General features: G+C 35.2%; 1 protein-coding gene across 9 annotated transcripts in view; it reads left to right on the top strand.

The window, feature by feature from the left end:
• Window positions 1–27,176, top strand: part of LOC110257598 (uncharacterized) — a 755,702-nt gene that overhangs the window by 445,693 nt on the left and 282,833 nt on the right. The gene's annotated exons all lie outside the window — the stretch shown is intronic.

Here is a 27,176-nt window from a genome sequence, read left to right as displayed (position 1 = left end):
TGCTGGTAACATATTGCAGTTTATACTTTTGTATGACAACAGGATTTGAGATTAATCCTTCCTTCTGCTATCCTTTAGTAGAGAAGGATTTTTTGTAAGGTGAAAAGGAAGTTCTTAAAGTTAACAATGCAATGGATTTTATTACTTTCATGGAAGAACAACAATTTGTTCCTGAATTATATTCTGAATCTGCATTTGCTGTTGTATATTGAATAAAACTTCCAAATCTTAAATACTTTAGATGAAAGTCTGTGGAACTTTGTAATAATTCCACCAACATACACTTAAAAAAGAATTACAAAAAGTGAATATTAGAATAGCTGTGATTTAGTTATAATTTATTTATACCTTGCTTTTTAAAAAATCTGATTGCAGGATAATATTCTCTTCAGATAGCATTTTTCAATTTCTCCTCCTGCATGGAGAAGTAAATGACCTAAAGCCAAAACACTAAATGACTTTTCCTTACAGTTTTTTTTTTCCTTTCTTAATACAGCAGAATGTGAACGTATGCATCTTCTAATACTCAAAAATAATAGCGGGAAAGACAATGGAATTTAGAATCGATAAAAAATGTTAAATTTGGCATAGCTTTCCATTTCATGATGCTGAATAGGTAAAAATAAAGTAAATAAGCACCCTAGTCACTGGTTTTGATAAATGTAATACACTACATTTTCACTTTTTAAAAGATGATGTAGTCATCATCTTTTACACACTAGAGCCTCAATTTAAGCTCCATATTATTTAACTTACTAAAATAAAGTGCAGTATCTGTTAAGAACACCAGCCCTCACCCCCTGTAATTTTCACAGTTGCCCCCACCCCAGGAGGAAAACAGAATGAAGGGAAAAAAATTATTAGCAATAATCTCATTAATGGAATGGTAGGAATACCACTTACAAGAGCTAAGATTTAATTTGAGGAGTTCCCCTCATGGTGCAGCGAAACGAATCCAACGAGGAACCATGAGGTTGTGGGTTCGATCCCTGGCTTCACTCAGTGGGTTAAGGATTCAGCGTTGCTGTGAGCTGTGGTCTAGGTGCCAGATGTGGCTCGGATCTGGCATTGACGTGGCTCTAGTGTAGGCTGGCAGCAACAGTTCCGATTAGAACCCTAGTCTGGGAACCTCCATATGCCATGGGTGCGGCCCTAAAAAGCCAAAGAACACCAAAAAAAAAAAAAAAAAAAAAAAAAGATTTAATTTGAGTTTCTGCTTTTCACATCATTCTTTTTAGCTCTTCAACAATTTTGATATTTTTAGCCTATAGAATGTTTGAAATATGAAATTTGACTAATAATTTAGACACAAATCCCCTGATTTTATCTATATTTGTATGTTTCATTTTAATATTTATATCTATACCTAAACATAACTATATCATAGCTATATATTAACTATATTTATAATTAAACCTAATCATCCATTTATACATGTATTTATTTGCAATCTTTTCTAAGCCTCAGCTCCCATTTCCCTTTATTATATTTTAAACAACAGATGGCAACTTAAGCTGGATGGTAATATATTTTCCAATACCAGATTCTTATATGGTCATTTTATTCTAGCCATTCAGTTAAAGAAAATAAATGAAACAAAACAATGGAATCTAAGTAGGCTCCTATACCACCTAGGAATGGCTTGGGAATAAACAGTCTTGTTTCTCAAAGTTACTGCATAATTTTTCATTATTATGCAAAATGTACGATTTCTGTAAAACTTGAGGTGCTTTTTCTAGGTCAGTATATGGATAAGCAATTAGGTGGGTTGGAGTGGTTTCCTATATAAATGCAGGGTTTTCTGTTTTATTTTAGAACGGCACCCTGACATGCTTTCCTGGCACAGCCAAAACTCTATATATGATTTCCTAGAATATTAGGATACTAACTTCTGTCATTTAACTCAGTTAAGTTTTATCAAACAGCAAGATACTTGGTATGAAGTCATAAACACCAAATTATCTGTAAATTGAAATAGATCGACCCAGTTAGACAATATCATTCTTTTAAGATATCACTCTCATTTTCTTCCCTCTCATAGCAAGTATCCACATCCAAAATTGTATAATTTTTTTTTTTTTTTGGTCTTTTTGCTATTTCTTTGGGCTGCTCCCACGGCATATGGAGGTCCCCAGGCTAGGGGTCCAATCGGAGCTGTAGCCACCGGCCTACGCCAGAGCCACAGCAACGCAGGATCCGAGCTGCGTCTGCAACCTACACCACAGCTCACGGCAATGCCGGATCGTTAACCCACTGAGCAAGGGCAGGGACCGAACCCGCAACCTCATGGTTCCTAGTCGGATTCGTTAACCACTGCGCCACGACGGGAACTCCAAAAAAAATTGTATAATTTATTCACATGTTTATTTCTCCTTTTTTTTGGTCTTACCTCTATGGAACTTAAACTCCATAAAAACAAAGGCTAATATGTATTTTGTAACTTCTTATTTTCATAAGATTTCACACTTACAAAAGCATCGCAACACAATGATGAGCTCTTGTAGAATCTTTATCTACATTAGCCACTGCTAATATTTATCTCATTTGCTTTATTTTACTCATTCTCTCTCTCTTTCATATGAGAGTCAAGCTATGCATTTTGCATATACCTGAGGTTATATCACTCTCGGCGCAACATACCAGAAGACATATACATTTATCTGAGTATTTTAGTTATATTAACTTTGGCTGATTACAGTGGCATCCACTAACTTTATAATAATCAATGCTATTTTCCCCCTTTGAAATTAATAATGCTTTTTACAGACATTTTTAAGACTATGTTAAATATCTTCATTAAGTTTTCACCCAAGAGTTTTTACCTTCCTTTAATCAATGTTATAACTTCATCACTCCAGCTATATACATAGTGTCTTGCTGAGTTTTCCCTTTTCCTCCAATTATTTATTCACTCATTTATTCATGACCACTTGAGCTCATAGATTCTTTTTTTATGCAGTGAGTTATAATTCTGTATCATTATCTATCTTAATGCTCAAAATCCTTAATGCTCTCTTGAATCAAGAGAAATTTAGATGTGCGTAGTGGCTAAGTGCTGATCTGAGCCAGGAATGGTTGTTCAAGCAACGAACCATAATTGAGTAGCAGTACTTAAGGTGTCATAGTTCTGTGACACCTAGCCCATTTATGCCTCTCAGCCTTGTTGACTGTTGTTCACTAAGCCAACCCTTATGTCATTTGTTATGTACTTTTCATTCTTGGAGCACTTCCTCATTTTCTGATATGATAAGATTTCTCAGGTCTCTCCTGTGTTTCTGGTCCCAGCCAGATCATTCCTATAATAATGAATAATATTTAGAAACCAAGATCTTGGCTAAACATGATCTCTGTTTCTGTCGAATCACTTTTTCTGGGAAAGAAAGCAGACAAAATTAGGAATTAAATTAAAAAAAATAGTTCACACATGTATATTCATCTCCATATCTGTTTTATAAATGAATCTATCAAAAATAGTACCTCCAATTCTAACCCATGGCACATGGAACATGTGATACAATCTAGTCTCTGGCTTTCACTATGTATAACTGTCTTTATCAGTGATAATATATCTGGATTCCATAATCCACAATATGTTCATACATTTTCTCAACCCCAGAATACAAAGAAAGTGATTTAGAATTCATAACAAACTGAAAATCCTGCCTACTAATTAGTGTTCAATGTTTGCTCACAGATTTTCTTTGGTATAGAATTTAAGTATATTAAAGTACATGCATCTCTGGCATGTAATTTCATATTTTTCGCAGGTAGACCTGTATTATTCCTGTCCAAATATAGAATATTTGATTACCAAAGAAAATTCCTTTGTTTCCTGTCCTTGCAAATATTTTCTTAGAGGTAATCATTTAAAATTTTCTTTTCTGAAGATTAACTTTGTCTATTCTAGAAATTCACCTGAACGAAAACATACCTTATGTTCTCTTTTGTTCCCAGCTGTTTCACACAGTATAAAGCCCTTTAGAATCATGCATTTGGTTTTATGTGTAATTAATTTGCTAATTTTTATTATTGAATAATATTCCATTGTATGAATACAGCACACGTAGCTACTCATTCTTCTGTGGTTGAGTATTTGTATAATGTTAAATTTAGTAATATCATAATATTATAGATAAAGTTGTTAAGAACTTTCATATGTGTTTTTATGGACATCTATCTTTATTCCTCCTGGATGAATATTTAGGAGAGTATTTTTATATATCAGTGGTATGTTCACTTTCATTAGTAACTGCTCCCCAGCAATATAGAATTATAGTTGCATCACATTCTCACCAACTCTAGATGTAAGTCTTTCATTCTTTTTTTTTTTGTCTTTTTACGGCCACACCCGTGGCATATGGAGGTTCCCAGGCTAGGGGTCTAATTGGAGCTGTTGCTGCCAGCCTACACCACAGCCACAGCAACACTAGATCTGAGCTGCATCTGCAACCTAGACCACAGCTCATGGCAACGCAAGATCCTTAACCCACTGAGCAAGGGCAGGGATCGAACCTGCAACCTCATTGTTCTAGTTGGATTCATTTCCACTGCACCACAACGGGAACTCCAAGTCTTTCATTCTTGCCCTTCTAGTATTTTTATAGTGGTGCCTTATTATTGTTTTAATTCACATTTTCCCATAAACACCTTCTGAAACTCAATAACAAAAAACAAACAACCCCATCAAAAAATGGGCAGAAGATCTAAACAGACAATTCTCCAAAGACATACAGATGGCCAAAAAACACATGAAAAGATGTTCAACATCACTCATTATTAGAGAAATGCAAATCAAAACCACTATGAGGTGCCACCTTACACCAGCCAGAATGGCCATCATCCAAAAGTCTACAAACAGTAAGTGCTGGAGAGGGTATCGAGAAAAAGGAACCCTAGTACACTGTTGGCAGGATTGTAAACTGGTGCAACCACTGTGGAAAACAGTATGGAGATTCCTCAGAAAACTCAAAATAGAATTACCATTTGACCCAGCAATCCCACTCCTGGGCATCTATCCAGAGAAAACCATGACTCACAAAGACACATGTACTCTGATGTTCATTGCAGCACTATATGCAATAGCCAAGACATGGAAACAACCTAAATGTCCATCAACAGAGGAGTGGATCCAGAAGATGTGGTACATATACACAATGGAATATTACTCAGCCATTAAAAGGAACAAAATACCAGCATTTTGAGCAACATGGATGGACCTAGAAATTATCATGCTAAGTGAAGTCAGCCATACAATGAGACACCAATATCAAATGCTTTCACTGACATGTGGAATCTGAAAGGACAGACTGAACTTCTTTGCAGAAGAGATGCTGACTCACAGACACTGAAAAACTTATGGTCTCCAGAGGAGACAGTTTAGGGGTGGGGGGATGTGCTTGGGCTGTGGGATGGATATCCTGTGAAATCAGATTGTGATGATCATTATACAACTACAGATGTGATAAATTCATTTGAGTAATAAAAAATTAAAAAATTTCACATTTTCCTTATATAAATTATGTTTATATGATTATTGGTCCTTCATTTATCTTATTTTGGGAAGTCTATGTTCAAGTCTTGATCCCTCATTGGGTTTTTTTTGTCATTTAAATATCGAATTGAGAAGTTTTGATCATATGTGATAAAAGTTCTTCACCAAATACCTATTTTACAATTTTTTTCTGAATTCATGCCTCATTATTTTTATGATAGTGTATTTTGATGACAGGAAGTATTCAATACAGTTTAACTTATCAAGTCTGTCTTTTAGACTGTATCAAACAGGTCTTTTCCTTCTCCTAGTTCATGACTCTATTCTTGTGTTTTCTTTTCTAGAAGCTAACTTACACATGATATGAGGTAAAGGTATGGTTTATTTCTTGTATCTCTTTTTCCAAATGGGTATCCTACTTCTTTAGCATCATTTATTAAGAAAATTTCATGGAGTTCCCATTTTGGCTCAGTGTTAAGGAACCCAACTAGTATCCATGTGGATGTGTGTTTGATCCCTGGCCTTGCTCAGTGGGTTAAGGGTGTGGCATTGCCGTGAGCTGCAGTGTAGGTTGCAGGTGCAATTCAGTTTCTGCATTGCTGTGGCTGTGGCTGTGGCTGTGGCCAGCAACTGCAGCTCTGATTCCACACCGCTAGCCTGGGAACTTCCATATGCCACACCTGCATTTCTAAGCAGAAACAACAACAACAACTTTCATTTCCCCATTGAATTACTCTGACACTTCTTTAAAATGTCTACTGTCTGAATATATATGTCTATTTATGTTCTATCTCTGTTTACTACATATTATGCTATTTTTATTACTATGATTTCACTGTATACTTGATGTCCAATGTTTTTCTTCTTTTAAAATAATATCTTAGGTCCTATGCATTTCTACATGAACTTTAGAGTTACTTTATCCATTTTTAAAAACATCCTGGAATTATGATTTGGATTAACTTGAATCTATAGATCACATTGGGAAGAATGGATATTTTGATAATGTTGACTATTTTAATTATGGATATAATATATATTTCATTTGTTTAAAACTAACATTTCTTACGAATACTTTTTCTATTTTGATTTTAGTTTCCATTGTAGATATTTTGCATATCCTTTGTTAATATTACTCCTAAGTATTTTATTTCAATATTTTAATGATTCTTTTTTCATTTTTCTAATAATTTAATGCTAATATAGGAAGAATGTGATTAATTTTTGTCCTTATATTGTGTGCCTTGCCAATCTCGCTTGTTAAATCTAGAAGTTTTTGTATGTCCTTTAAGATTTTTTAATTAATTATGTCATTTGTGAATAGGTAGTGTTACTACTTCCTTTCCAATAATATATTCTTATTTTATTATTTTATTTCACTGGCGAGGCCATCAAGTTCAATGTTATATAAAACTGATAAAACAAGATATCCTGTATGTTATCGTGATCTTAGGGAAAGGGTATGTTGTTAGCTGTCTGTTTTCCCAGATGATCATTTGTTGAATAGTATCTAGTTATTAAGTTACTGTCTATAGATACTGTGATTTATAACATTAGTAAATTGATCAGCATACTATTTTGTTTATTCTTTTCTCTTTTTTTTCCCCTCTGTTTTGATGTATCTGCGGCATTTTAAAGTAGATTTTATCACATATATTTTCCAATTTGGACTAGATAGATTAGGTCATTTCTTTATTAGCTGGGTAATTCCTGAAGTGAGAGTGTGGAAATACTAGAGTTGTGTATATGCATATGGGATGTGTATTGGGATGTGCATTTGTTGGGTATTTGTGTGTGAGTGTGTGTGTGCGATAGGTATGGGTAGGCAAGTAAGGAAGATGGACATTGAAGACAACTTTATTTAAATTTCTGTTGAGCAATTTTGGAAGATGTAGAAATGAGAAAACATAAACCCTATGTATTTTTTCTCAATTCTGTGCTCCTGATGAAACAGCAGAGTAATACACTCTTCCATTAAACAAAATAACTATTAAATCTGACAGAATTTTTAAGTGATGGATGATCCGAGGGTTGATGTGTAAAAATCAGTGAGCCTCACAAGTGACGCATTAGTTATATTCTTCACAAATGTAAGGGATTTTAACAGTTGTTGTTAGTATGATTATTGTTTGTGCTAGGAATTTTTGTTGGTAGATGAATCTGTATATAATTTCTTAAAATATCAAATCTTCAAAGAATTAGTTCAAATTATCAACAGCAAAAAGGATAACCTCTCTTTGCAGTTATAGCAGTATAGCAAAGTTCATCATGAAGTGGAGAAGGGAGACAATTGATATTTTAAAAATAAAGTGTGATGTTTTGAAGGTTGGCCACTATTTTCGGGAGATCTGCTCTTCTCTTTCATTTAGGAAATAGATGAAGGGAAAAGTGCTTTAGATTTTCTATAGAAAAAGCCTGCCAAGTCTGAGCTCTCTTCATCTGCTGAGTAAGTATGTACTAAGCTGCTTGGAGTGCACCATCTTCCTTTTACATTTTTAATGTTTCTTTGACTGTTTGATTTATCTCCATAACTAAAGATGTTCTTTTTACTTTCTTAAATGATTTTTATTTTTTTCCATTATAGCTGGTTTACAGTGTTCTCTCAATTTTCTACTGTATGGCAAGGTGACCTGGTCACATGTACATATATACATTCTTTTTTCTCACATTATTATGCTCCATCATAAGTGACTACATATAGTTCCCAGTGCTACAGAGCAGGATATCATTGCTTATATGAAGATATTCTTTATCAGAATTTCCATTGACTGAAGTGATACCTATTCATGGGCACAGTTGTTGATAAACTGCAGGACTCACCATTATTATAATCAGTCCTGGAGTTCCTGTCGTGGCTCGGGGGTTAACGCATCTGACTAGCATCTATGAGGACGCAGGCTTGATCTCTGGCCTTGCTCAGTGGGTTAAGGATCCGGAGTTGCCCTGAGCTGTGGTGCAGGTTGCAGATGCAGCATGGACCCTGTTTTGCTGTGGCTCTGGCATAGGCCAGGTTAGACCCCTAGCCTGGGAACCTCCATATGCCATGGGTGCAGCCCTAAAAAAACAAAAGCAAAAAATAATAAATAAATAAGCAGTCTTGGTGCTGCTGATGACTCCAAAGGGAGCTTGTGTCTTGTGTTGAAAAGGAAGAATAGAACTCATGTCCAGTTCCTTCATCTTGCAAAGGGAAAATAGAAAGACTGCCAAGAAATAAGATTCTTCCAGAAGTCTGGTCACAAGTGCTTCTCTCAGATTCCGCTTATGCTTAATGCTTCCTGATGTTGGAAGGAGGTTCAGGGTTCAAGTTTAACAAATTGACTTCATTGACCTCAATTCTGAAGCATTGTTCTTAGGGCAGTAACAAATAACTGAATTTTCCATGTGGAAGTACCTGAGCAAACCCCTCATGAATTTCCTTTAAAATAAGAATACAGAACCCTTAAAGAGGAAAATTGGGACGAAAAAGTATTTTTAAAATTGGAAATAGTTTCTACTTAGTCATACATCATAGCTTAGGTATTTAACAATTAAGTTATCAATGGTTATTAAATAGTAACCAGTTTTATATTTATAGATGCAAACTTTTTTAAAAAACAAATTGAAATTTTTTAGTTTTAATGACTATAGACCAAAGAAGAGTGCTCTGTTTATACCTAACATATCATCAATAGTTTGAATACACCCTGATTTTCAGTCTGCTTTATTTATTGATTAATTGGTTTAAGTTTTTAATTTAAAAACATGGCTATATGCGTTAGTTTGCTAGGACTACCATGGCAAAATACCACGTACAAGGCAGCTTAAACAACAGAAATTTTATTTTGTGACAGTTCCGGAGGCCACGTGGCTGAGATGAAGGTGTACAGAGTGGTTTCCTTTAAGGCTTCTTTCCTTTGCCTGCAGCTGGTCTCCTGTGTGCATGCACCTCCCCAGAGTCCTTTTTGCATCTAAATTCCCTTTTCTTATAAAGACACCAGTCAAATTATTGGTGATTGGAGAATTTATTTCTCTTCTTAGTAAAGGATGAGGTTTTATAACTCAAATGCATAATGAATAAAGCAGATTATAAGTAAAACACATGCAACTTCTTTTCAAGAATCCAGGGAGTATTTACCCAAACCAACTATTAGATGACAGTGAAAATCTCTGAGTACTAAATGTAATTTTACTGTAAAATCAGCAAATAAATAGCTTCTGTCATTTGGAAATTTAAGGGAAAAAGAAAATCTCTCTCAAAACTATTTGGGGCAAAGATGAAAGCCAGATTTTAATTTCAGAATATGTGTAAATGATAATAATGAAACTATACAACAAAGCACACATATGAAATCCAGCCAGAGCAATGAGATAAAAATATGTATGGAGTCTTATAAAAATAAAAAATAAGGTGGTACATATACACAATGAATTATTACTCAGCCATAAGAAGGAATGAAATAATGCCATTTGCAGCAAGATGGGTGAATGTGAAGAGTAAAGGAAGTAAAACCTACATTTATAAATTGATAGTTTATGAAAGGTAAATTCCATGTTCATAATAATGATGATATAATAATAATACTCAATATGGAGCAATTACTAAATGTCAGAAACTGTTTCAAACAGATGACATAGAATAGCTCACTTAATGTTCTCTGCATTTGAATGAGATAGGTGCAAGCTACAAGAATTAGACCCATTTTATGTTTTTTAAATTTTTTTAACTAAAGAGGCTTGCAAAGGGGGAATTCAAAGATTTGTATTTGCCTAAGGTCACATGGTATGGTAATGGGGTTTGCACCCAAGCAATCTGCCTCTAGCATTTGCATGCCGAAATTCTTAGAAAACATTCTACCCTGTGGGGTAAAGGACTACAGTAGTGTGCAGAGACAAATGCCTTAGGTTTGTGGGAAGATATTTTAGCAGATTCCAGAGGCACTGTGTTTTTACTTGATGAAACAGGCAGTACTGTCTGGTGGGTTACGCATGAAACAGGCAGTACTGTCTGGTGGGTTACGCATGGAGGGTGTGATACGATACAAAGTAGAAAGACCAGTGTAGGAGTTCCTGGTGCAGAAGAAATGAATCCGACTAGGAACCATGAGGTTGCGGGTTCTATCCCTGGCCTTGCTCAGTGGGTTAAGGATCCATCATTGACTGAGCTGTGGTGTAGGTGGCTCGGATCCCATGTTGCTGTGGCTGTGGTGTAGGCTGGCAGCTGTAGCTCTGATTAGACCCCTAGCCTGGGAACCTCCATATGCCGTGGGTGCAGCCCTAAAAGAAGAAAAAAAAAAAGGAAAAAAGACCAGGGTAACTATAATTTAGAAACTTAAAAACTAATAAAATGAGGAAACTTCTGAAAATGTAAGTAAAGTATCCAAGTGTATCATGCAAAATTATACCTAAATAACCAAAAAAATTTACATATGCCCCAAAATAAAAATCTCACAGATTAAAAGTGGTTTAATATTTTGAAAATTTCTAACAAAACTGTGAGAACAGATTGGGACATCTGTTGAACTTTTAATTAAAGCTTTTAATTTTGAATTTTATGAACATGTTTGTTTTCTCAGACTTTTCCCATCATTCATGTGTTTGCACATCTGTTTATCTGCTTTTAACACCATACATGACAAAATATTAAATTAAATTACAGAAGTATATCACATACAGTACATTTATAAATGTCATTTATAGTAAATATCAGAAAATGAAGTGAAATAATGTCTGATTGAGTAAATTATGTGCCTTGCATCTTTATATTTGTTTAGAATATAATATTAATGAGTGGAAAACAAGTTTTATCTAACTGGCAACTATCTTAGGTCATTTTTTAAATATGGGTCCATATTTCTATAAACCTTTCTATCTGATATAAAAATGGCTGAAATCAAAGGAAGCTAATTAATTAGGCTTACCTATGAGTGGAAAGTTTTTGCAACTTCAGTGAGATATTTAAAATAAATTTCATTCACTCAGTCCACAGTTGTTTATTGAGACACATGTTTTTGGGTTCTGGTCCCAGTTCTGCTATTTACCAGCATACAAGATATTATTGGTTAAACTTCATTTCTTTTGAGCACGTCCATAGCATGCAGATGTTTCCAGGCCAGGGATTGCATCCAAGCCACAGCTGTGACAACAATGAATCCTTAATTGCTAGGCCACCAGGGAACCTTGGTTAAATTTTTAGTAGCTGTGTAATCCTGAATAAATTACTTAAATATTCTGAACTTTGGCACAATTTCAGGTAGCGTGGCATATTACCTGTATTTTCCATGTTAAGATGACCCATGCCTTGAAATTCCTACAAATGCTTTTCTAAAGGATGTATGACATTTTCCTAGTAATAGTAATGCCGTTATAACAAATTTAAGTATTCAGGCAACCCTAGAGCCCTGCAGTCATGGTATTTATTCCACCGATATTGTCAAATACCCAGTTTGAAATAAAAGAATAATATGCATTTCTGTTTTCTACATTAATACCCTCCTTGAATTTATAAACAAAATTGTAAACCTTTATCATGTAGATGATATTTTGTTCTTTAAAATATGGCCAGAATACACTGTTCTATTATTAATTTGATATCTAAAAACAATTCTCACAAACTCTTTTTAATATTTTGATAGTTGCTGGGAAAAGAGTGGATATCATGCATTAGTGCACTAACTGTGCTAGAGGGGTCTCTAATTAGTGACTTCTCATTTACAAAATGGTTCCATGCCAACTATTGACTTCAGCTGCAATCTCGGCCCCCCCACCCCACCCCAGGAAATTTAAAAACACTATGTGAAGATAATAGTGAATGCATATAAAATTTGCAAAGCAAGCACCTTGTCAATCTGACGTTGGCAGGCCAGACATATTGATTGGCTGGAGCTAGCAGAAGATTAAGCAACCAGAACACCAAGACGAGTGCAAGTGGATAATACAATCTACATGTTACACTATTTTCTTTAAATTATGCACCAATCTGAAATGACTGCTGCTTGGGATTGTGAGTTTAACTCACGAGGACTGTAAAATGGAAATTGCCTGCAAGTCCTTCCTAGAAGTAGCAATAAAGTTACATTCCGCCTAAGGTAGTTGAAGGAAAATTGCTGTCACCAGTAATAGAATTTATAGATATCTTTGCCATTGTAGATAAATCCATGTTTTTGACTTTGTGACCATTGAAACATAAAAATTAAACCTTTTAACCATGGTCAGGCCTTTTGTACTAAATGGTAAAAGCCAGTAATGATTGTTATCAGTAAGCTATTTCTAGCCATCATTTCTTGGGGGAAGGAACAATTTTTAAGCATGTTTGAAACTTTATTTACAGTTAATTGGATACTCCATAGTAAAGATATCATGAATTGATTTATCGAAAGAGCTTGTAGAGGCCCATGGCTCAGCTCTGCGCCTTTGGCCTGGGTGTGCTTTGTTTCTCTTATTGTTGCTAATGCATTGGATGAGACCACTTTTGTTGATAATAAGCTTAAAAGACATTTACTTTACTTTGCCTACAGGTTTCTAGAGGATGTTAGAACAGAATTTTGCTGAATGGCTTGGCTACAAATCAAATATAGCATCAAATGTTTCCTTCAGACTACTCAGGGCATTTATGTACAGCAATAAATATAACTGCTGCTAAAACCTCAGTTGAGAGTCTTCATATACTACCATTTAAAGGAATTATGTCTTGAAAATTAATACTAATTAGTTTTACCAAGTCAAAATAAAACAGACACCTGAGGTGAGAATCCATATAATGTATTTTTTCCTCTTTCCTCAAATAGCGGGCTCTAAAAATAGAAGGAGGGCATATAAATATTGAATCACTATGTTGTACACCCGAACCTAATATACTATTGTATGTCAACTACGCTTCAATTAAAAAAAAAAAAGAATAAGAAAAAATAATTAGGGATAAGGATTAAAAATATTTCAATTTTTTCCAAATATGCATATAAAAGGGAAATTAGAAATACCTATAAGAATGCCTCCAAAATCTGGGTAATTGCCAGGAATAAACAAAATGAATGTTATATATGTCTTATTTTAATTTTGAGTATAAATCATATAAACCTCCAGATATTCTTAAAAATATTCAAGTTTGCCTTGAACCTTAAACAATGTTTCAGTTCTCCAGAAGGAAAAATATGAAAATAGGAAAGGATAAAATGATAATAGAGTAAAAGAATAATCATTGGTTAAAATTTTATAATACTGGAGAATTGGGGCATAAGAGAGAATCTTTAGCTTTCATACAGTCCACACTTTATTCCTTAATAATTGATATACTTGAATAGCTATTTTAGATCAAATTTGTTCTCATGACTCTTCTGTGCTTTTACATGGTGACACCACCTGACAGTGACTGAGTTGTATCAGCATCTCTTTCTTTATCTCTCCAGTAGGCCATGAACAAAGTGCTTGCCGGTTTTATTGTATTTTGCTTAATATTTTAGAATATAGGGAGAAGAAGGAAAATAGAAATTCTAATGTATATTAATATCAGCCATTCTCATCTTTCCACGTTTAGATAATAGAATGTTTTTTGCCATGTGCCCTAATGCACAAGGAAATAAAAAAGACCTTATATAACATCTGGGGGTGGCTTATATAGCTCAGAGTTTAATTTCAAAAGTGAGGTGTGATTGGAAATTCATATGATTTTTAGCTCTCAGTGGATTGATCTCCCCACCCCCACAACAACAACAAAAATAAGAAAAACAATTCATGCTGCCTTTTCAAAGTTCATGCATTTGCTTTTGTTTCTGAGCACTCAATATGATTTTGTATAAGTGAAATTAGGATTTAAAATTTAACAGTTTATATGAAAGAAAGAGGATTCTTTGAAACTTGAAGATTTTTTTCAAGATTAGCTATAAAATCAGGATATCTTTAAAATGACTTAGGAGAGTTCCTGTCATACAAATCTAACTAGTATCCATGAGGATGCAGGTTCAATCCCTGGCCTCACTCAGTGGGTTAAGGATCCGGTATTGCTGTGATGCAGGTCATGGATGCAGCTCAGATCTGGCATTGTTGTGGTTATGACATAGGCCAGCTCCTGTAGCTCTGATGCAACCCCTAGCCTGGGAACCTCCATGTGCCGCAGGTGTGGCCCTAAAAAGACAAAACAAACAAAGACAATCTATGTTATATGTTAACATGTTACAGTACATAGAAGAAGGAACAAGAAGTCTGTCCATTCTTAAAGAAAAACTATAATGTTGAAATGAGACCCAACATGTGGCGGAGGGAGACTTTTGTAAAGGAAATAGACAGGGGGCAACACAGGCTCCAACAGAGAAAAGAGCCATTGGGCCATCCTCCTAAGTCAGTATTGTTTATGCTAAATCAGACAGATGACTAGATAACAGATTTAATTATGCAAAGAATGAACTAATTACATAAATGGATTCGTTTTCTGTGACTGCTGTAACAAATTGCCATAACCTTTGTGGCTTAAAACCACAAAAGTGATTTTCTCACAGTTCTGGAGGCCAAACATCCAAAATTGTCATCTGTGACATCCAGGTGTCATCAGGCTTCACTTTATCCAGAGACTCTGGGAGAGAATCTATTCCTTGACTCATCCAGCTTGTGGGGGCTGCTGGCATTCCTTGGTTTGTGGTCATACCACTCCAGTCTTCAAGGCCAGCATCTGCGAACTTATCTCTGCTCCGTCTTCACACCACTTTCTCTGTGTGTGAATCAAATCTCTCTCTGCCTCTCTCCAATCAGGACAGTTGTGATCTAGATGATCCAACATAATCTCCCCATCACAAAATCTTTAATTTAATCACAACTGCAAAAACCCTTTGACATATAAGGAAGTATTTACACAGTATCTTTGAGTGGCCGTAATTCTGCCTAACGTAGTAAATTCACGAGACTCCAAGAAATGTTCCGGTCCACGAGGCTTCATGTTGAAGATGCTACAATGAAATCCCTGGAAAATAGGAGTACCTTGTCTTCAATAGACAAAATAGTTTGAAACCTATCTCTATAGGCCATATAACTAAAGGGAAATAAAAGCTTTGAAAGGAAATTCAGGGAGAAATATAGTTGCAATAAGAAAAACAGAAGACAGAGGGAGAAAAACACAATTTAGCACTAAGAAAGGAGAGAGAAATGATGAGTATAAGCTAAGAAAACAACCCAAGTATAGCAATATGAGATGGCCAGCTCTTTTTATACAACACGGCAATGGAAATAAAGGTAGAAAACATTTAGGACCCTTATTCAGCACACATGCGAGGACATACATATGGCAAACATGCACATACACGCATAGCCCCTAAGTAAGACAACTGATGGAGACTCCTTCACGTTCTCCTTTGTTTTGGTTTTACTTTTTCATTGTGACTGATAACACAGATCTTAACCGCCTTAGGCTCAGTTCTGCCGTAATAACTGAACTCATCTTGTGGGAAGAAGCTATGCAAAAGGCATAAGGAAGAAACAACTATATTCTCTGATGGAAAATAGCATTAAAAAATAGACAGTGATCTGGTGGACACAATATTGATGTTGGGTTTTTCTAAAAATTGATCTGTTGCTTCTAATAACAGTGACTCAGGGACAAGTTACAGATTCCTATTGCTTCTAAAGTCCCAGGACATTCTGTTTTTCTTCTAATGGGCTTCTGTTACAATAGAATCTTGTGTGGTGGGAAAAGCATGGCCTTTGGAATCAGTCTTGTTATGAAAACTTGTTAACATGTTACAGTCCATAGAAGAAGGAATGTTTATTTTCTAAGTGGATTTGGTAATTTTTTCAACTTCTCACATTGTGATTTTGTAAAGATCAAAGAAAATCATACATTTGAAATCTACTAAGTATAAATGCACTTAGTAAAGTATTGAAAATGTAAATTTCATTTACATTTCTGCTGAGACCAGCTCAGCAGGTTGGGGCTGAAGAACGGGTGCTGTGAAACTTAAGGAAAAAAGTTAACATAAAACAAGATACAGAGACATTTATCTTAAGTAAGGGTGGGAACCAGGGGACTCAAGGTCTCAGGGACCAAGAGCTCCACCTCAAGAAACCACACTGCTTTTATTGTGCTCTTTGGGATTATGTCAAGTGAGGAGGGGGCTATGGGTGCAGGATATAGGTTTTTTTTTTTTTTTTTTTGGTATTATTTTCTAAGTTCTTTTTTTTTTAAGTCACATAGCTGGTAGATGGTTAAGCTTTTACTCTGACCTTTAGGCATTTAACAATCATTAGCATTTGAGGAAGCCTGGCATTAGCTATCTATGCATAGCATCTAGAGAATCCTCACTGTGCATGCCTATCTGCTGTAACCCAGCATTGCTATGTTTGAACCTTGGTTCTCTTTGCTAATGCATATTCTGCTAACACTGCTCATAAACCGCTTGGGGCCATGAGGTTCCTCTTTCTTTTATTCTTTAGAGAACATATCATGCTTGTGCAAACAGCATGCCAATCTGCACAGGTCCAGCATGCCTAGACCAACGCATTAAGTCTTATGCCTTTAGGTCTTTGTTCTTAAACTTAAGTCATTTACCAGCACTGGGACTGTTTTTCAAGCAGGAAGATGGGGTAAAGTAAAGCAGGACAAGATGGAGTTTTCAGTAAAAAGGCTAAGAAAATATTGTAGAAACATGTCTCAAGACACATTGTTTTTCCTTTGCTAAATGCTCACTCGTTAAATACAGCTCATCCCTCCCTCCAGACTACAAGCACCCTGTCCTCAACCAAGGCTGAGTCTCTTAACATCCACCTTGCTCACGTCAACAGCTGTACAGGATTCTGCTATCTGTGGACAGGAGCCTGCTTGAATTTTCACCATTAACTGCTGCCAGGATTCCCATATGACCTGGTTTTCCCTTCTGCTTGATGGTTCCCTGAATTTTGTTAGAGTTTCAACTTCTTCAGACAATGCCCTATTCTCATTTCTGGCTATCCTTTTGTAATAAGTTCCTTAAGCCCACGGTCGCATACTTAGACACGCTCTTAAGATAGATCTTTTCAGCCAACTGAGCCTGGGAAAGGTGGAAGGAGGATGATCTCATCCTAAATGGGCTGAAAGTCAGTCTTGCTAGCAAGTCTGGAAGAGATAAATCAGTGTGTGTTGAATTAGTGAAGGAGAGTAGGTAAGATTGGGCGTGGATTGTTATGTGCAGGCTGGATGACTAGATTGTGCAGAGGCCCAGAGGAGAGACAGTTTGCAAATAACTCAGGATGTTAGGGTCAAACAAAAAGCAAAGTTAGGGTAGTAAGAGATAAGGTTTCAAAGAGCAAAGTAGGAAGGAACCGAGTCATGTGGGTTTACAGTCATGTTAGGACTGACATTCTCCCAAAATCAATGGACGATTTATGCTTTTAGGCAGGAGTTGGTGTAAATAATAAAATGTGTACACCAGGTAGATCAATTTGGCCTAAGTACAAAGTACGGATTGGAAAGGACAAGACTGAAAATGGAAAAGACAGTTTTCTAGCTTTTTTTTTTTTTTTTGATTAATAGAGATGCAGCATAAAGGTAGTTTGTGCTAAATTAGTGACAGTGTAGATAGAAGTAAACTCATTTGAAAAAAAAAGATGAGAATTAGCTGATTCCAAATGATACAAAACTTATAGTTCCCATCGTGGCTTAGTGGTTAATGAACCCGACCAGTATCCATGAGGACTCTGGTTCAATCCCTGGCCTTGCTCAGTGCGTTAAGGATCTGGCATTGCCCTGACCAGCGGTGTAGGTCGCAGACGCCTCTTGGATCCCATGTTGCTGTGGCTGTGGTGTAAACCAGCAGCTGTAGCTCTGATTTGACCCCTAGCCTGGGAACCTTCACGTGCTGCAGGTGCGGCCCTAAAAAGACCAAAAAAAGAAAAGATACACAACTTGCCAATATATCTCAAAGATAATTGATAATAAGGTAACTTGTACATTGCCCATAATTTTAGCTAAATCTAAAAATCATGTACTAAAAGGCAACATTTTACTGAGTTTACCTCAATAATTGGAAGTGACACAATGCTATCAAAGGTCATTGTTATGTGAACAGTAGCTTAAGTTAGAAGAGAGTTAGTATTTGTTTTCCCATCAGATGTCTTGTCTTATTTTGTTTTAGAAAGTCCTAAAGGTTTATATGAACTTGAATACAGTCTGCATATATGACCACTGCTGGATAGACAGGCTATGTGAAATGGGTATGTTTCTAACTTGGATTTAAATCTATGGGATAAACATGGTGATATTTTTCATGATGAATTTTATTGATCTGTTTTCTGCCTTTCTGTCACAGACACCTAGTTTTTTTGGCACAGGAGTAATAATCACATTTGGACACTACAATGGAAATCCACACAAAGAAAAATCTAAAGTGTTTTAAAGTGGTCCTAGTTATTTCTTTTTAGGCTTATTTAATCTTCTGCTTAAAATAAAGTATCTTTCAAACAGGTATTTTATAAAAATGACATTTTGGCATGTGTATATTCTCATTTTCTCTCATCTGACATGTTCTGCTCAATTTTTAAATCAAAACATGTCTCTGCAATTCTCCAAATCTTAGGTTCAATGTCATTTACAAACATGAGGCTTTTCTTTTTTCATTGTTCATCATTGTCAAGCGGAATAGGCAGATAAGTTTAGAATATCAAATTTCATGAAGTTCACCCTGAAATTTTTTATACCAGAGAATAAGGCACAAGCTGTATAAAATAAGATACTTCTAAAGTATCAGTCGCAGATGAAAAATGGTAAAAAACCAATTGTCTCAATTAGAGCCAACTTAATGCTGACATTATAAAGAGAGCCTGTTTTCTCTGAGCATTAATGGAGGACAGCCAAACACAAAGCACGGCCAACATCCAGGGTCCATGTCTCTAAAGAGAGCTCCTGGGTGTAGAGAGTGACTTGATTCTAAAGGAATCACATCAGTTACTGCAGTGACATTAAAATCAGTTTGAAAGATTTTTTTGTTTTAATCTCTTTCTTTAGGAAATTATATATCTTTTTTCTTTCAAAAGTATTTTTTCACACTTCTTTAATCCTTTGATGATCTACTGAAAGAATATATCGTATCACCTGTTTTTGAGATTACATTTCTTACCCCAACATTGGGAAAGGGATTCACATCAGTTCCAAATCTCAATCACGTGGTTTTGTTGTTATACGAAAGGCTGAGGGCATATGGTACCCAGATCAGGCAACCACTCAAAGGCATAAAAATAGGTCTGCAGACAGATGGAATGGCTCAGGAGTCAAAATTTGCCTGTTGTATTGCACCTGTAAGTAAATAATTCATTAGCATTGAATAGCTAATTGTCTTCCTACTTAAGGTGGCAATAATTAGAAACAGAGTATACTTTTTTTTTTTTTTTTTGCTTTTTAGGGCTGCACCTGTGGCATATGGACGTTCCAGTCAAATTGGAGCTGTAGCCGAGAGCCTACACCATAGCCGCAGCAAAGTCAGGTCTGAGCAGCATCTGTGACCTACACTGCAGCTCACAGCAATGCTGGATCCTTAACCCACTAAGCAGGGCCAGGGCTTGAACCATCATCCTCATGGAATCTAGTTGGATTTGTTACCCCTGAGCCACAACAGGAGCTCTAGAAACAGAGTATTCTTAACAATTTTCTCAATTTATAGAATTCTCTATCTCTAAAATGTTTTTATCAGCATAATTGACTTAGAAAGCACATTTGTTACCTGCCATTTTAGGTGAATAAAGAATGTGCCAAAATTTCTGTATTCAACAGCAGCATTTTGCAGCTTTTTAAAAATTATACGACACATCTTTTTAAAAAAGCTCTAATGTAGTAAAAACATAAACAAAACAAAACACAAATGTGTAACTCTCTCTCCATCCAACCTTGTTCGTCATGTATCTTCTAGTAATTAATCCAAGCCACTAATTTGTAGAGCCGGCTGAACTCTCATGGTACAGTTCAGTGTGTTCCTCTGTCATTGTGTGTCCTGCATGTTGGCTTGAGAAAACTCAGATTCAATACCTTAAATTTGGACTTTGAGGCTGCAGAACAGTGAGACAAAAAAAAAAAAAAAAAAAAAAAGAAAAGTGTATTGTCTTAAGCTACCCAATTTGTAGTACTGTTTTTACAACAGCTCTAGGAAACTAAAACACCACTTTAATTAATAATGTATCAAAAGTTCTAGTGCTGATATCAATATATGTGCAATAGCCTTGAGTGACCCATGACAAAAATGGTTGTTGGAGACCAACAGTAGATCATCAAGACTTTAATAAAATACTACCACAAAAAGCATCAAGTCCTTGATAGGGTTTTGACATTGCAAGATATACATCAAACTAAAGGAGTACGGCACTCAGTAATTTGATTTGCAATCTTTTTTTCCTCCATCTCATCTTGGAAAGGAGCCAACAACAGTTTGCCCTCAGGTGTGAATGATCCCAATTTGCAATTACTGTATTCACAGGGTTATTTGAATGCATCTGCTTACTGGCACTATTTGACACTATTTGAGTAGAAGGGTTTTGAACTTGTTGCAGAATTCTATATATGAAATTACACTGGATTTATAGCCTGATAGTATCAGAAACTGGAGAATAAGTGAGGGCTAACTAAATGAGACAGTGACACACATTACTGGCAAAGTCCAGCTTCTGTGGAAGAGCGGCCAGTAATATTCCACAGGCAACTTAAAATAAACTGCTATTGTTGCCTACTCTTGGAACTAAGCGAGAGGCAAAGGATTTGGGTGGGTTGTTCGGATTTTTAAAGATGCCTGTTTCACATGTAAGGATGTTGCTAGCTCCTATTCATAAACTATCTGAAAGAAGTTCATACTGGTACAGAAATCTGAAACACTGTGGCAATGTGTGATTGCAAAAAGCAATGGCTCAATCAATGCCTGCAAGATTGACTGCCAGCTATAACCCTGACATCAAGGCTCCAATGAGCTTCTCCGATGGACAAAGTTTCACATAGCTTGATACACAGGTTGTTGAGAGAATTAAGCACATCCATACAACTCCTCTGGGAGAAGACAACTGGAAGCTTGCATCTGGTTTCTCTTGGACCTCACCCATGCACCTTTCCTGTAGGCTGATTTTAAACTGTAACTTTTGCTGTAAGTGACTATAGCCACAAGTATAGCAGTTTTCTAAAGTCTTGTGAATATCTGCAGCTAAACATCAAGCCTGAGGGTGTTTCCTAAGGACCCCTGAAACAGCAGTTATCCTTTAAAGATAATTAAATAACAGCAATAATAATAAATTCCATTGGATTGCCATTTCTACTATCTTTATTCCTTTGTGTATATCCAGATTTCCATCTGGTATCAATTTTCTTCTGACTAAAGGACTTCCTTTAACACTTCTAGAATGTGAGTCACTCGGGGTTCATTCTTTTAGCTTTTATAGCTTTAAAGAAGTCCCGGTTTTGCCTTCACTTTTGAGAGTTTTGTTTGTTTGTTTCCACTTGGTAAGGGATTCTAGCTTGGTGGGTTTTACTGTATCTACTTTAAATATATTGTTCTGTTATCTTCTTATATGATTTCCATTAAGAAAGCTGCTATTATCCTTATCTCTTCCTAAAAGTGCGTCTTTTTTCCTCTGGCTACTTTTAGGATTTTGTGTCTATCACTGGTTTTGAGCAAGTATGCTGTGCCTCGGTATATTTTCTTTATGCTTGTTGTGCTTGGGTTTTGACAAGCTAATCTAGGATCTGTAAGTTAATTGTTTTCACTAAAGCAGAACATTTTCAGCAATTATTTCTTCAGTTATTTCTCTTCTGCCCTCCTTTCTCCTTTGGGGTTGCAACTACTTATGTATTAGGCTTCTTCAGGTTGTCCCACAGCTCACTGATGCTCTTTTATTTTTATCTTTTTTTCTTTTTCTCTTTTTGCCACTACAAATCCTGGCATATGGTTCTATCCTAGCTCCAGAGAGTCTTCTCTCTCAGCAGTCAGCTAAATAATTGGCAGGACCTTCTGCAGATCTCCAGATTTCTCTTTCTCCACCCCTCTCTCAGCTCCAGTACTCTGTCCTGTGAATTAAATATACTTGGATTTCCCAAGCCTCAAAGCCTCCATCCTGTCACCTGAAGTTCCCCATCTCTCCACTGTGACCTTAAAACTCTGTCCAGGTCCTAAGTAGGGGTGAACAAACAAGTGTTTACCTTATTTCCTGAGTTTCAGGAATCACTGGCTTTTGTTGTCTGCCCAATGTTTTGAAAACCCTACTTTATATTTTTTATTGTTCATTTATTACTTATTTCAGGTGGGAAAGTAAATACAGTCTCCCTTACTGTATTTCAGTCAGAAAGGGGGGTGGTCTTCTCCTGGCACATTCTGAACAAGTCCCTTGTACTGATGTTTCCTTGCTTTCTGAAACAGGTAGAGTTCCAGGCTCATTTTGTGCTTTCCCTGTGCTAATGCAGGATGGAAGAGCCTGGTTTCCTTAAGTGGAAATAGTAATAGGATCTGATATTAGATTTTCTTATTGCTATGCCAGTGCTGCTATTTTCAAGCTTCAAGTAGGCTGAGTTATGGAAGTTTTGACTGTATGTACATATGTACATATATACAATAGTAACAATACATTAAATTACATTAAATTTAAAAGTTGCAAAAATATCAGGAGTCCTTGTTGTGGCTCAGCAGTTTAAGGATCCGACATTGTCTCTAAGAGGATGTGGGTTTAATCCAATGGTTAAGGATCTGGAATTCCCACAAGCTGCCAGCATAGGTCCCAGATGTGGCTTGGATCTGGTATTGCTGTCTGTGGTATAGCCTTCAGCTGCAGCTCTGATTCAACCCCTGGCCTGAAAATTTCCATATGCCACAGATGTGGCCATTAAAAAAAAAAAAAGTTGAAAAATTACAATTATTCTAACAATGATCATATAACCATAAGTAGATACATGGCATGTACATTTAATAAATGTTGACTACTTTCTGGGTAAGTGATGTTGAATCTTAAGAAAATTAAAACATAGCAATTGATTCTGCAGCATAGTTAATACAAGTTTAAAGTAGCAAGGATGTAAACATTTATTTTATCTTGTGTGCTTGCACTGATCTTGTGCCTGATCTTTTTTCTGAGGAGAATTGTATGTTGTTCTAGATATATTTCAAAATAAGTCATGTAAGGGAATCAAGTGTCATGACAGTTTCAGTCACTTTGGTTCCTATTAAGGTTTGGTTTTCTTATGTTTAAAATTATATTTGCAAAAAATGAATAGAAGTAAATGAACAAAAACTCCGCTACTGTTTACTGTATGCTGCCTGGGGCACATTTCAGCTTTATCCATATTGCTTTCTAATACTTGGTTCGCAAAACCTTGTGTTTCTTCCTACAGTGATTGAGAAATAGAGTAAATCACTTACAGAGAAGCTAGACAATGGCCTAATCACTCTTAATTTCATACTAAATGGTGCTATTTAAAAGAAAACATGTGTTTCATATAACGTTACAAAAAGGTTGCCTCGATGGAACTCCATAACAATAGTAGCTAGCAAAAAAAAAAATTCCCAGAGTCTTTCTTTGGTTAAAGAATAAAGACACAGAAAATGCAATTCTTGGCATATTTATAATTCTTAGGGCAGTCGCTCCAGTATTTTATTTATAATATAATCATAGTCTTATGAAGTTATGGAAACTGTGTCTGAAGGAAGGCTGTATTTAATTATTCAAATAACTTCACAAATTTTAACATTTGATTTTAAAATATCTCTCTATTTAGCCTCCCATTTGCTTTTAATATACAGGTGGAAGAAGTTAAATTTCTTCCCTTCTTAAATATTTTTGATTAGATAATTTTATTTAATTTTAAGACATAAAAGTTATGTGAAAATGAGTCAAAAATGTTTATTTGAATAATAAAAGATAGAAATAATAGAAGAATAGAAATAGATCAAAATGGATCTATTGGCAAAAGACAGACAACTTTCCAGATGAGAAGCCCTAACTGTATATAACTAGTGAATAAACAAATTTTTTAAAAGTGAATTTTGACTTTCATATACTTGTAATCACTACCCATTTTGACAATTCTTCTCTTCCTCATTCTTCATCTCTGGTTGGGAAGCAGGAATTAGTAAGTAGAAGGTATGAGATTAGAAGGTTCTAGATTTTTTTTCTTTTTACTGCTTTGACAGTCCTGACCCCTGGGGATTATTTTCAAGACCCTAAATCAGATAGCTCAAACCACTCTGAAACCAAGCATACGCTATTGATTTTTCTTTTGTTGTTGTTGTTGTTGTTGTTTATCAGAAAGAGCTAACTAGCACCATCCTAAAGTCTTATATACTTTTGAGTTTCCTGACTTTCACATTTTGTTATTGTTATTATTTTCTCAGTTATTTTCTAACTCTGCTCAGTTCTATTGGTTTCTGAACCAGAGTTTAACACCATCAGTGAAAAAACTCTCTTCTTATTTTCAGATGCTAATTTATAACTTATTTGCAGTACTTTCAATAATGTCTGTAGATACCGTTAATCTGTTTCATGCAATCATTACTTGCAGGAAACTTTATTAGATTCTTCCATTATCTCCCTCTAACTTTTGAAGCCATCACCTCAAGTCTCTTCTTCAGACTTTTATGTCAAAATACCTATCACAAGCTGAGAATGCATAAGTATTTCTAATTTAAATTAGACACACGTTTCACTTAGCAGTGTAGCCTGAAAGTCCCTGTGGGAATTCAGCCACTTCCCTGCTAATGGATATACCTAACCTATTGTTGTTGCTATTCAGGTATTATGTTGCTTTTCAGGTGAATAACTCCTTAAATGGAATCATGAAAATTGCTTATTTTGCTGCTTAAAAGAATTATTTCCTTGCCTTCTATCTGTCTCTAAACAACCTGACATAACTGCATACAGAGTTATATCTTTTGAGGAGAGCAAAGAACATTTTGTTTCCTCACTTTCCAGAGGTTTGTACTCAATTTCTTACCACAGTATGTAAAGTTCACTCTAATCTTCCTTATACTTCCATATCTTTTACTTGAAAATGTATGTTATCTACTTTGTACCCCTTCTTCCCTGAACTGTTTGACAATTTGTAATTCCTTAAATATGCTTTAATAAAGTGCAGATACAAGTTATTTTTCTCTTTGTTACTCCTTCATATACCATTAAGACAATTTCAGCTGAGAAAACGCATACTTATTTTTTAAGACCTTTCTCAAATATCCCTTTCTATGAAAGTTTTAAAAGTGTGTGTATATACATATACATATTTAAATAATACACATAAATAATATACATAAAAATATATACATATTTTATGTATATTATTTTAATATATATTTTATGTAGGTATTTTTTAGAAAGTTTTTTTTATTGTTTAATTATTGGCATAGAAAAGGAAGTGTTTCAGTGTAGTGTGCTGCAAAAAAGTTATGAAGGCCTGAAATCTCGACTCTGCTTCTTAACTGGTCTTTGTGAGCTTTTATGAGTCATTTACTCTCCCTGAGCTCAGTGTATCCTGTTGAAAAAATGGTAGTATTATAGGTTCCTCACCATTGAAAGGAATAGCTAGGTAAGGATTAAAGTCACTGGTACAGTTTTGAAACACTGGAGACCCTCAATAAATACCAATATTGAATTATATAGTTATTATATAGTTATATGAAGTTAACTATAGTTATATAGTTATTATATAGTTATATGAAGACATATATGGGAAAATATATCTTTGCCACTGACAAAAAATATCATAGGACAATTTTAAATTAAAAACAATTTTTTTATAGCCTTCAAAATCAGTTAAGCCCAGATAGCAGGCAGAACTTGTTTGGTATTCCGTTCACATTAAATCCCAAATTAAATGTTTTCAGTCCCCTTTCTCCAAGGGTAAAAATGCAATAATTGCCAATGATTGCAGACTGCACAGGATTACCATGGCATAGAGATTAGAAGATTATGCTATTTTTCAAGGCACGTCTTTTTGTTTCGTTTAACAGAGACTTTTATTTCTGTGGCAGTGATCTGGCTTGTATTTTAAGTGACTCACATTGGGAAAAGTCTTAAATCTAAAATGTGAATGCAGTACAAGTGTTGACACCTATTTTGATGGGACTCTGAACATAAAACTTAAAACAAAAGATAAAGTTTCCATGCATAACATAATGACTTGGTGTTTATATTTTATACACAAAACGATTAGTGGCATAAGATGAGGTCATTAACAAGTCATCATGGTTCAATTACTTGTAATTTAGTTTTAATTATTATAGTCTCTTCCTAAATGAAGAAAATATAAAAATATAGTTTTATACGTGATTTAATTAGAAATTGCATTGTAATTAATGCAACAGAAAATAGGCTACAAAATCAGACTACATTTATTTCAGATATTATGATTTTTCAGATGAATAAGAAATTTTGATTTGCTTTAGAGAGTCATTGGATATATTTGAATTGGTTACTGATTTTGTAAAGTCAAGTTATCAAGTAAAAGAGCCTTATAAGTAATGTGTATCACAATGGATATTTACAAATATCAACTCAAGGTAATAGAAATCCAGAGTTTCAGCATTGAATAAAATGTATTTATAGCATGTAGATGGAGAAGATTTTGTCAGATTAGCTTTAAGTTAGTTATCAATCCTTAAACAAATTGATTAATCTTTTTAGATTTCAATATCTTCATCAGTAGAATGAGTTATTTTTGCAACATAGAAATTCAGTAGTCTTTTTTTGTTGTTGTTAGCTATAACTAGAATAAGTCTGTTTTCAATATGGAGCAGAACACAAC

Source organism: Sus scrofa, chromosome 18 (genome assembly GCF_054392235.1).
Source record: "Sus scrofa isolate SSC_HxYL_T2T_F1_AM1 chromosome 18, Sscrofa_HxYL_maternal_Yorkshire_Landrace_v2.0, whole genome shotgun sequence".
NCBI classification, from domain to species: domain Eukaryota; kingdom Metazoa; phylum Chordata; class Mammalia; order Artiodactyla; family Suidae; genus Sus; species Sus scrofa.
The sequence above is the reverse complement of the archived record's forward strand: the minus strand, read 5'-3'. Positions and strand labels throughout refer to the sequence as shown.